Source organism: Loxodonta africana, chromosome 27 (assembly GCF_030014295.1).
Source record: "Loxodonta africana isolate mLoxAfr1 chromosome 27, mLoxAfr1.hap2, whole genome shotgun sequence".
NCBI classification, from domain to species: domain Eukaryota; kingdom Metazoa; phylum Chordata; class Mammalia; order Proboscidea; family Elephantidae; genus Loxodonta; species Loxodonta africana.
Window position 1 is genome coordinate 15,327,484 of NC_087368.1, and position 12,040 is coordinate 15,339,523.

The following is a 12,040-nucleotide window of genomic DNA, read 5'->3' on the forward strand; positions in this document are numbered from 1 at the left end:
CAGAAAAACATATGGCAGAGGTTCTGAAACTTTCTTAGTTCATGGCACCCTTAAAAAAAAAAAAAAACTCAGTGCCCTTGAGTCGATTCCGACTCATAGCGACCCTACAGGACCCCTTAGTGCCTTGGTAAGTTTTTTACAGCACACCCAGGCTAAAAGAAATACCTAGCAGCTCCATTTATTAAGTGTTGCTGTTGTTAGGTGCCATCGAGTTGGTTTCAGCTCACAGCAACCCTATGCACAACAGAATGAAACACTGCCTGGTCCTGTGCCATCCTCGCTGTCATTACTATGCTTCAGCCCATTGTTGGAGCCACTGTGTCAATCTATCTTGTTGAGGGTCTTCCTCTTATTCCTTAGGGGCTTCCTCTTTTTCCTTTTTCACTGACCCTCTACCTTTATTAAGTAGCTGGTTCCAAATAACTTCATGATGAGCTATGTCCTAACAATTTAGTAACTTCGGAAAAAGTACTACACATAAACTGAAAGAAAAAATATATTTCTTTTATTCTTAAATAACCACAGTTGCTTACTAACGAGATGTGTGAACCTGTTAGGCATGGCACAACCCCCCAAACCTTGGAAACAGATTGGACACCAGTACTCTCATTTCCTGTTCCACACTGATTGTCACTGCCACCCCCCCACCCTCCCACCCCCTACAAAACCCAGCTTCGCAAAGATAGGACGTCAGCAAAAGGAACACAGGGCAGTGTAATGCTGATATGGAGCAGTACCTCAAGCTAGTAGTTCACATGGTACCCAAAAGACATCAAGTATCACCACGTTTCCCACAAAAATGTAAAATATCCCTTAGCACCTCCTAAGTTTGTTGCAGTGTTTTGGGGTGCTCTGGTGCAGAGTTTGTGAAACATCAACACGTGGTATTGCTGTGTGTGCTCTTAAACGTTACACAAATGGTACTGTGTCCCCTTTAGGAATCATACCTCTCTCACGCCCTAAATTTACCTGCTCTAGACAGAAACTCCCCAGTCTCCCTCTGCTGGCTTCTCCCCAGCTCCCCAGGGACCTATTTCAGCATCTTCACCTGGAGCTTTCCCCAGCATTTCTGGAAGAATATGCCCCAAAGAGAACTCAACACCTGGCCCAACAAGCCTGTCCTTCATCCTGTTTATTGTTTCTGTGGATAGTATCACTGCCCTCATCCAAGCTCCAAACGCCTGGTATCTCTACCTGCTCCAGCCACTGTCCTCACCCCGATAACTACCTGTTGTTGAGTGTTGGCGGATGTTTCCAGTTCCTCCACTTCGTTCTCTGCGCCCACCTACCATTTCAAGACTGTCAAAAGTGTTCCCACATCAGGCATCCCCTGGTTTCTCTCCCGCCTAATTCCTGTCGCTGCTCCTGCCATATCAACCATTCTGTATGGCACGAGTGGTTCAGAAACCTTAACTCACATCCACTGTCCAGCTTGGAGTCCTTCACCTCATCTCACTACCCTTCCTTCTAGGCCTGTCTCTCATTGTTCTCTTCACGTACCCTGGACATTGCCATGTTTTGTGTGTGCACACCCAGGACTCTGCCAACACAATTCCTTCACCTCCACCGGAACCTCCCCCTGACATTCCTTTTCCATCCGTCTTGGCCCTCCTACAAGGCTGAGCTCTAACAGGACTGCCTCTCTAGACCATTTATTCATTCAACAAACACTTTCTGAGCACCTACATATGTGGGGAACAGTTCTAAATGAAACAAAAGAGGAAAAAAAAAAAAAGAGTCACCCTGCCCTCACGAACTTCACATTCAGAAACAAAGAAACAGACAATAGACAATAATAAAAATAATCAACAAAATTCAATTCTGAAAAAGAAAAACAAGGTAGGCAAGAGAAATAGGAAGCGCAGGGGAAGGTGGTACAATTTGAAAAACAGTGTGACTGGGGGGGCCTCACCCAGAAGGTGACATTTAAGCAAACTCCTGAAGACGGTGATGGAGTGAGCCTCAGTGATGGGGCGTGAGGGAATGGCTGGTACGCCAGGCAAGGGAACAGCAAGTGCAAACCAGCGGCAGTGTTCCTGGACCTGCAGCAAGGCCAGCATGGCGGAGTGAGGAGGACGTAACACGTAAAATCAAAGAGCCGCAGGGAAGCAGATGGTGCTGGCCTTGCGGGCCGTGGTGAGGGCTCTGGCTTTACCCTGAGTGTTACAGGAGGCCTGGAGGGTGCCAAGCAGAGGGGCAACAGGAATCATTCCGACCAATGGCAGACCGTGGAAGTCAGATGACGGAGTGGTCAAATTCAGACATGTTTTGAAGGCAGAAAATTGGATTTATTGATGGTTTGGAAGTGGTGTTGTTGTTAGGTGCCATTGAGTTGATTCCAACTCAGAGTGACCCTGTGTGACAGATGAGAACTGCCCCATAGGGTTTTCTAGGCTGTAATCGTTATGGGAGCAGATTGCCAGGTCTTTCTTCCATGGAGCTGCTAGGTGGGTTCAAGCTGCCAACCTTTCCATTAGCAGCCCAGTGCCTAACCACTGCACCACCAGGGCTCCTTGGTTTGAAAATGAGGGTTAAAAAATAAAGGGCATCTAAGAATCTAAGACTACTCCAAGGTTTGTCATCTGAACAACTGGAAGCAGCTGCCAACTTCTGAGACAAGGAAAGCTGTGGGAAGAGCCAACAGTAGACACAGAAGACCAGGAATTTGTCTTTAGACATATGAAGTTAGACATCCAACTGGAGTTGTGGGGTGGACAGTTGGATGTAATAGCCTGGAGTTCATGGGAGAGGTCTAGAGATTTCGGCAGTGCCTCATCTCCCCACGTGACAGCAAACTTCTCCAAGGCACCAATAACATCTTCTTCATTCCCAGAAGAAGCAACCCCAATGCCCCGGCCTCAAAAGATGCACTACAAATATCTACTCAATCAATCTCCTTCGGGACTAAGAAACTTATTATTTGGTAAAGGATGGGAAACCACCTTTGGAATACTTCCTTGTGTCCTGGGATTAGGTGCACAGAGTTTGGACTGGACTGCTCAGGTTCAAATTCTGGTGACCCCACTTCCTACCTGTGTCACCTCGGATAAGACACTTAATCTCAACAGCAAAATTCACTTGTGGGGTGAGGGTTAAATAAGTTAATACATGTACAGGGCTTAGAAGAGCTGAGGGACATAGAAAAAGCAATATAAATGTTAATCATTATTAGTACTATTATTAGTCTTACTTGTTATCCATAGTAAAGATTCCTTTTAACCTGCCCTGGCTTACATCCATAATTACACCACACTGAAAAGAAAGCTTATAAAGTGTCCTGAGGCACTGTGAGATCCCAAAAGACCTCTCTAAATAAGAAGTGTTTAAATGAACAGTCTGATTCCTCCTACCTTAGGTTTCAGAAATTTGGTAATACATGATACGGTCATGCTCCATTAACCAGAGTCTGCATTAATCAAACCTCATCCAACCTTATGGATAAGGCCTATCACAACAGTTTCTCTACAGCTGAGGGATCTGGGAACTATTCCTTAAAACTTGAAGGATTCCTCAGGACAGAGGGAGAAATAAAAGGCAGAGTTTCAAAACACACAGAAGACTGGAAGCCGACAATCCTCTGCAAAGAAAAAATTCTGACAGTCAAGGAGGTCTGCGTATGGAACAACAAAAAGGAACATTTTAGGAGTGACAGCCATGGGAAGCTGTCACTGAAGTACAGCTGGCTTCCCCAGCTGAAAAAGTCTGGAAATCTCCAATACAGGATCATAAAGTAGCAAACGAGCTGGTCAGTGTCAAACACACTGAACAAAACATTGCTTATGTTGACTTTCTACTTCCTGCTGGCCTTGGCGCCCACTGACACGGAGGGCTGGCTCCCCCTCTCCTTTGAGCCTGATTCTGGAATCGTGTACATCACAGAGGAGGTGAGGGCTATGATAGCATCCCTCCACTGGCCTGTACAATCAGGACACTGAAACCACCAGCTCTCTCCATCACTTCCTACACCATGGGGCAGGCCAAACACAGGAAAACCCCAAAGTGAAGCCTTCGAGTACCCAAGCGGTGCCTCCTCCATCTCAGTCTTGGCAGGTAGCCATCACACGTAGGATGTGACCTGATTCTCTAGCTCTTTGGTTCTGGCTGGCCCACTGAGAGTGATTTTTCTTCCTGAATTCAGCCCAGGTAGGGAGTAAGTCACTTACATGCATATTTAAAAGCTAAACAGAATGCTTATTTGGAGGGCAAGAAATTAGCAGGGTTCAAGCAGTGGCCATCATTTGCCTGCTGTACCAATCTTTTATGAGGAAGCATCTTGGTAAAAACATGTAATGATAATAACGAAAGCCCCTCCAGGGGCCCATGAGAAAAGTGAAACTCAAATTTATGTCAAAAACTGAATGTGAATGAGAGGAAAGATCATACACACACACACATACAAAAAAAAAAACCTTTAAAAGGTAAACATAAAAGAGATGTATGGCTAAATTTATTTCTTTGTCAGTGAAAACTAGCCTAAGCCTTAGCCAACTGTGTTGCCGGTACTTAAACTGAAGGGAAAAAGAGAAACACCTTCTATAGGGTAGCACCATGCAGTAGAACTTTCAGTGATGATGGAAATGTTCTATACATGCGCTATCCAATACCGTAGCCACTAGCCACATGTGGCTCTGGGGCACCTGAAATGTAGCTAATGAGATTGAGGAACTGGACTTTTAATTTTTATTAATTTAAATGCAAATGTAAATAGCTACATGTGGCTACTGGCTACCATATTGGACAACTCAGCTACAGACACCCAAGCCAATCAGCTGGCAACGTCTTTCTTTTACTACAATAAAATTACAATCCTAAACAAGCAATCGACTACCAGCCAAAAGGCTGGCAATTAGAACCCACCGAGAGGCACCTCAGGAGATAGGGCCGGCAATCTGCTTCCTAAAGGCCACAGCCTTGAAAACTCTGTGGAGCAGTTCTACTCTGCACACACGAGGTCGCCATGAGTCAGAATTGACTCAACAGCAATTGACAACAACAACAAAAAAGCAATAATATTGTTAATTGTCACCCAAATCAGTACCTCTATAAGCAGAGACAACATCAGTGGCACCCAACAACAACAACATATAGGTCCCAGTCGCACCAAATTCATCAAGCTTAAAACGAAAACAAAAAGAAAAAAAGACTTAAGGTGAACTCTGTGTATCATTTCCTGCAGCTTCCTTCTGCTTATCCAGTGTACATTTCTATTATACTTTGGCTTTGTGTATTTGGAAATCTGTGCTTGTAGCTGAAGTCTGCACTTGCTAAACTAGAACGTCGTAGTCTCTTCCCCTAATGTAAGGAAACATGAAAATGTGAACTTGGAACAAGTTACTTAACCTCCCTAAGCTTCAGTTTCCTCAAAACTAAAGTGCAGATAATAATAGTACCGCCTCTCATGAGGATTAAATTTAGATAACGCATGTAAAATGCCTAGTAGGATCTGGCAAAGAGTAAGCACTTAGCCAGTGGTAGCTATAATTATTATTTTCTTAATAACAAAAGTAAAATCCATAATAAAATAAAAATGGTGCAAATACAATAAAAGTTCACAGTCAGCAAAGTTTTCCATAAACCCAGACACTTTGAACCTGTTTCCCAGGCTATGGTAAAAGTAGCCCCTAGTAGAGTATGTCTTGGGCCCTGACATCTCAGCACCCATTGTCAACCTCCAAAGAGGTAGTATCTCAGATGGGTACCAAGAATCATTCAGCCAATGTTGACTGTGCCCCACTCTGTGGCAGGCACGGGACTAGGCTCTCGGGTGAGAGGAACAGTCCCCAAGCACAGTGCAAAGTCCCCAGACTCTGCACCAACCATCCTCTGACTCCTGCAAAGCTTGGTCCACGCTGGGATCCCCTGGCCAGACATTGAATCTGTATCCCAGGCTCCCACTCATCCAAGTCACCTGGGGAAGGCAGGGAGGCTCAATACTTCTGTTATGGACCAGCCCAAACCAGGTTCTGCTGCTGGCCCCACCTAGGGCAACTAAGATATAAGGGAATCAAAGGGTACAGATCCATTTTCTCAGCCAGGACAAAACGAGGGGTGTTGACAAGCTCTCACTTCAACAGGAAAACTGTTCTCTGAGTCTTTAAAAAGCAAAAATCTGACCTGCTCTCAAAGCAAACACAGTCCCTTTCAACAGCCAGCTGCCCATGCTGGTGAAATCCAAAGGGAATCTCCACTAAGTTCATGTCAACCAGACCAGGGCTCCAAAAGTCCCCCAGGAGTTTCTAGGCAGAAGTTTACTGGAATTCTACGGAGTTTGGGGGTTATTTTTCTTCTTGCAAAAAGTACTTAATCTTCTTTCACAACCCAGGGTACATTCCCCTATGGAATTTCCTTCTCTGAAGATTTCTAAAAATAAAAGACTCTGTCTCATCAGTCTGCAATAATTTAGTGTAAACCCATTTACTGGCAGAGTCAGGGACTTCTCACAGTCCCTCCGCCTATGAAAACAACAGCTTCCAGATTATCTCAGGTGGTCCCAATTTCTGGGTCCCTCTGGGCCAGAAGAACACTTGTCAAATCATGCTCTTGACCTTGGAATAGGAAATGGGGGTGCAGTATATTCTTGCATTCTTTGCTGGTGGTGGTGGGAATATAAATAGTACAACCACATTGGAAAATGGTGTGGCTATTTCATATAAAGTTAACATATGCCTACTGTGACCCAGATACTCTAATTCTAGGTATTTACCCACAAGTAGTGATAACCTATGTCCAACAAAACACTTGTACACAAAAGTTCAGGGCAGTCTTGTTCCTAACAGTCAAAAAACTGAGAAAAATCCATGTGTCCAGCAATATGGGAATATATAAACAAACTGTAGTTTGGTCATACTCTGGAGTATGACTCAGCAATGAAGACAAAAGTACTGAGGTATTACAACATGTATGAATCTCAAAAACAGGCTGAGTGAAAGCAGCACGCACAAAGGAGTTCATACTGCATAACTCCATTGATATGAAGTTCAAGAACAGGCAAAACTAACCTACGGTGAGAAAAAAAAAATCAGAACAATGGTTGCCACTGGGAGAGAGAGGGAAGAAGTTCACCAGGAATGGGCATGAGGGAACTTTCTGGGTGATAATGTTCTCTATCTTGATAGGGACTGGGGTTACACAGGTGCATACCTCTGTCAAAACAATATGCAAATGTTACTTTCAAGATTTATGCATTTCACTGTATGTATGTAAATTTTACTAAAAAAATGAACACATATTAAACTCGAATATTAAAATGTGTGCTGAAATTTTTTGGAGGGACATACACCAATGTCTGCAATTTCCTTGAAAATGCATAAAACAGTAAGCTGAACTGATGGATGGACAGACATGTGATTATGGCAATACAGCAAAACGCTAATGATACATGCTATGTGGTGAGTATCTGGGTGGTCTCTGTACTTGCAATTTACCTACAGGTTTGAAATTTAAAAAGAAAAAAAAAAAGGTGCGATGGTGGGGGAGAAGAGTCCCAGTGCCCCCTGCTTAGCCCACCAAGTCAGAAACTTGGCAAGCCACTCCTGCCCACCAAGCCATGGACCCACGTAACTTCAATTTTGCTGAAAAGCTAAGACTGGAAGAACACAAGCAGTTTTACAAGAACTCACATCACTCACGCCAAAGATTTCTGCCTGTTTCCCTACAGACAAAGCAATTATTTGAATGTAAGCCAAAAATTTCTGCTCAAGAAGAAGAAAAAGAACTCACTGACTTGTATTCCCAATTTATTCCATCTGAATTCTTGCACCGAATCTATTAGCTAACTCCATGCCTTCCACTTCCATTTGCCCCATGTCCATGCAGCCAAAAAACAAACAAAGAAAAACCTGCCAGGGACTTGACAGACAAACGCATCCAGAGGATGGGGCCTGAATGATGCTGGCAGGGCCAGAAACCTCACTGAACGCAAGAGAGGTTGCAGAGCTCAGCCTGAGAGTAAAGTGATTTCACTGAGGTTGGTGCACACATGCACCAAAGAGCCTCAAACAGCTTGTTGACTAATTCTTCTGTGAGATTTGGTGACATCTGGGGTCACTTGAACTTGGTAGGGAATTCTGCTGTTCGGACCTACAAATTAGGAATCCTGGCGGTCAGGGGCATGTGGGGTGCAAAGCGCGCCCTACCCACAGGCCCAGAGGTCGCTCCCATTACACCCCGCTTCCTTCCTGGCAAGGCCTCACTTATCCTGAGATGACACACGATGGCAGGGGCTGGAAGACGCCTAGCCTGCCTCTGCGCCCAGCATCTGAAAACAGCTGTACCCATTACAAGAAGGGTGTGATGCTGGAACCTGGCAGCCACTCAAATGCAGGGTTTTGTGCCAGACTTTTTATTTAAAAAAAATACTTTTTTGTTTGTTTTTAAGCCCTAAACAACTCACTGACACCACCCAGCGCCCCTGGGGACCACCCACAGCCAAACAGCCCAGCCAAGCGCAAAGCGACAGGGAGACGGCAGGGAGCGCGCCTGCGACCAGCACCTTGGCCTCCACGCGGTTCTCCCTGCCAACGGCGGTGATACCCGAGGTGAAGGGCACCAGTCCTGGCACGGGAGAGCGGAGAGCGTGCCTGACAGCGGGGCCATGTGAAATATACACCACCATTTTTTTTTTATACGCCCGCTCAAATCCACCGTGGAGACTCTTGAGCCTAGCGTAGGTGCTTAGGACAAGGAAGGAAAAGCCCTTATGGGAGGCAGGTCCCCGTTTTCGCTGCTGGCTTCTCTCAGAGGCCGGAGTCTCTCAGCCTCCAGTGGCTACGACGCTCTCTCCGTGCGCATAGCAAGTCTAATTACGCCCACCCAAAGTCCCTGCCCCGGGAGCAGATATCCCCTCCCAGGGCGCATGCTGAGGGGCAACCTGGTTCCGCCCCCCACCCCCACCCCCGCCCGCCTCCGCCTCCGCCTTCGCTCCCAGCCCTGCGCCCTACTCAACCTGAACTCCATGGCCAGCTCCCGCTGGATCTCTGCCTAGGACCCACCTGTAGCCTCAAACACCCCCACCCCCCTTCCTTCCTAGGCGCCCCGGAGCCCGCAGAACCCACGACCTCCAACAGGCTGCTCTGGGGTGCCTCTCTCCAAAGCGCGCCAGGGGGGGTTTTCAAAAAAAAGTTGGCCCAAGACGCCTGCACCCACTAGATAGGCCCCCACCCCACCCAACCCGGGTTGAGGGCTCTGCCGGCAGCTTCGCGCCGGGTAACACGCCCCAGTCCCGGCAACCTGCAAGGAGGCGCCACGCGGGACTCGGCCTGCCCGCCGGGGACCCGGTCTGCGGGCCGAATTGGAGGTGTCTGCGCCCGCCGACACCCCAAGCCCTGACGCCCCCACTCCCCCCTCCCCCACCTACCTTTCCAGCCCGGCGAAGGAGACCGTGCGGGCGCGGGCTCCCAGAGACAGCGTGTTGCGTCCCGAGAGGAAAGTTTGTGCCAAGCACAGGAGGCACCGCGTGGAGGGCGTGGGCGCCAGAGGGGGGGGGTCGGGGGGTGGTGGCGCAGCGTGCGGTGGTGTCTGCCCCGCTGGTAGTCCGTGCGTCAGTTTCTCCGCGGAGCCCGCAGCCGCCGCGCTCCCGCTCTCTGCGCCCTGAGCCCGGCGCGCTCCGGCTCCAGCCCTGACGCGCCCCCGCCGCCGCCGCGCGTCCGCCGGCTACACTTCCTCTTCCTCTGAACTCATGTACAAAATATGCTGCGCTGCATCTTCGGGGGAAGCCGCGCGGCCCCTGACAGCCGCCGTGGGAGCAGCGGTCCCGCCCAGCGCCCCCTCCGCTCCCTGCACCCCCTCACCGCTCCACGCTGCCGCCTCCACGCGGCCAGCGACCCGCGCGCCGCACGCCCAACCACCTGGGGAGCGACCTTCGCCACCCCACGGCCCAGGAGCCCGAGACTCACGGGCCCACCCTCTTGACCTCTCCTCACCAAGGTTGTGTGCAGTCAACAGCGCGCGTGGAGACTTGGATCAGCTTTCTCAAGATTTGAGACGAGGTGCTGGAAAAGCTACTGCCACCAAGGTGTGATGGCTAGAGGGGTGGGACTCTTAGAGAAGACCATTTCTCAGTCCCCATTCCACAGGTGGGCGCGTCCTCAGGCGTCTCGGGTGCTGCTCATGTTATTTCTTGGGGTTTAGTGCTTAAAAGGGGGAAAGATAAAGCCACTGCTCCAGTTCCTCCTTGCCACACCCTATTCCACCTACTTCAGGTGTTCCCAAGGTTTGAGAAGATCTGAGGAGTCACCTTTCTCTGCAACTTGTGGAGGCAGCCCAGGGAGAAAAGTATATAAATAAAGCGCCGGCCAGGGCTGCGTTAGTAAGTGAAGAGGTGAGGTGGTGAGCTCACTGTAAAAGACTTTTCTTTTGAGAACTATTTAAACAAAGCGAAATTAAAGCCTGGGGATCATTTCTGGAACCCTTGAACCAAATGGCCTGAGTTGGCCTCCTGACCTCTCCACTTAATGGCTGTGTGACTTTGGGCAAATGATTTGCCGCTCTGACCTGTTTCCTCATTTGTCGAATAGCACGAATTCATGAGTTATTGTGAGAATTAAATTCGTTATTATATGTGAAGTGTTTAGGAAAGCACTCTAACTTCAAAGAGTTGTGCAGTCTGGCCCAATCATATTATTAAGGGGGATGGATCAAGACAGCTGAAATAATATAGGTAAGTAGCTACATTTTCTGGTTGGGAAAAGAGGGATCAGTAAGCCTTGAGTCCACTGGGTGGAGGGTTGGTTTAGGCCCCGTTGGTATTTTAATGAGGCCCTTCTGGTATTAATAACACCCCCAGGGGGTAAGGAAGCACTATTTAGTTTTCAGCAACTCCTTGTTACCACTTCTCACCGATTTTCTTCATTGTTTTCCTTTTCTCTAGCCATACCAGTTGTTTTCCTTCTCATTCCCCTCATCCCTTTCTGCCCCTTTCCGTTTCCACCCCACTTCTTCCTCACATCACTCATCTCCTCCCCCTTTGGGCTTGCGATCTGGAGAAAATATCAAGACAAGGTGAAGGCCCGACTCCAGGGCTAAGCAGTAGTGTGTGGTGACCCGTGTCTAGTGGCAGCACTGGGAGTGTTGAACACCCACCTATGCGGCAAAAAAACCCGCAAATGTGTTGCCATCCAATCGATTCCTACTTATAAGTGACTTTTATGGTGTTCAACGGACTGAGGCCTAGAGTTGCCACGAGGCAGGCCCATCTGAAATCTTGGTGATTTTTTAACAGACACCGCATTAGAGGAAGATTATAAGCATTTGTAAGTGATAACCGGTAGTTCCAAAGTAACCATAAAAAAAAAAACAAAAACCATAGGGTGTTTAAAAGAAGATAAAGAGAGAAGGGAGAAAATGCAGCATAACTTGGTTATGGTTGGGGAGGGGGTTGATTTATTTTAAAGAAGTCATTCCCACTCTATAAAATTTGTGCGTAGTTTTTCTTTCTTTTCTTTTTTTGTTTTTTTCGGCCAAGTCTGTGGGGTTAAGAAGCTGTTCAGATGGTTTCCATTTTCTTCCACATTCTCCTGAGTTCTGATCGTATCTAAATGTCTTTTTTTTTTTTTTTTTTTCCTGCATGGATCTCCATTTTTGAGTTTTCTAGAATTCTTGACCTTTCCACCTAGAGGTTCTGAGGCCTCCCTACCTGGCACGTAGTAGGTGTTCAATAAACATTTCTGGAATGAATGGATGAATCATTAGCTTCCGGATCTTTTAAGGCTCTGTGAAACCTACATGGCATAGTTAACCAGAGTATTCTAATCTCTTTCACCTGAAATACCCACAGAGGCGCCAACTTCACTTGCATTGTTGGGTTGCCCCGATTATTCACTTGGCTGCCATGGACTGGCCAGCCAGGGTATAGACTCTGGGCACCTGGGCCTCACCTCTAACTGACCTCACCTACCCAGCATCAACCCCAAAGATGCTGGAACTGTATCCTGGTGGGTTACCTTGGCAACCTCACAATGTCATCTGTTAGAATGTCCTAGGGCGGCAGCTTTTAATTCTATCACAGCGGTCTCATCGGGGGTCATGTAATAGTGCTGTTTTT

The 12,040-nt window shown here is 47.6% G+C and overlaps 1 protein-coding gene and 1 long non-coding RNA gene across 7 annotated transcripts in view; one reads left to right on the forward strand and one right to left on the reverse strand.

Annotated features, from left to right (window-relative positions):
* Window positions 1-10,399, reverse strand: part of RFTN1 (raftlin, lipid raft linker 1) — a 238,501-nt gene extending 228,102 nt beyond the window's left edge. For 2 of the 4 annotated variants that reach the window (XM_003415792.4, XM_023554947.2), the window contains exon 1: window positions 9,356-9,575. The gene's annotated coding sequence lies outside the window, so the exon portion shown is untranslated. Of the gene's footprint in view, window positions 1-9,355; window positions 9,577-9,920 lie in introns of those variants that run through there. The other 2 variants (XM_023554948.2, XM_023554946.2) reach the window with 2 other exon arrangements.
* The window catches only part of LOC111752165 (uncharacterized), a 79,163-nt gene continuing 76,729 nt past the window's right edge, over window positions 9,607-12,040 (forward strand). Inside the window, exon 1 of one of the 3 annotated variants that reach the window (XR_010319570.1) lies at window positions 9,607-10,012. This is a non-coding gene — a long non-coding RNA (uncharacterized LOC111752165). The remainder of the gene's footprint in view (window positions 10,013-12,040) is intronic. The other 2 variants (XR_010319571.1, XR_002787170.2) reach the window with 2 other exon arrangements.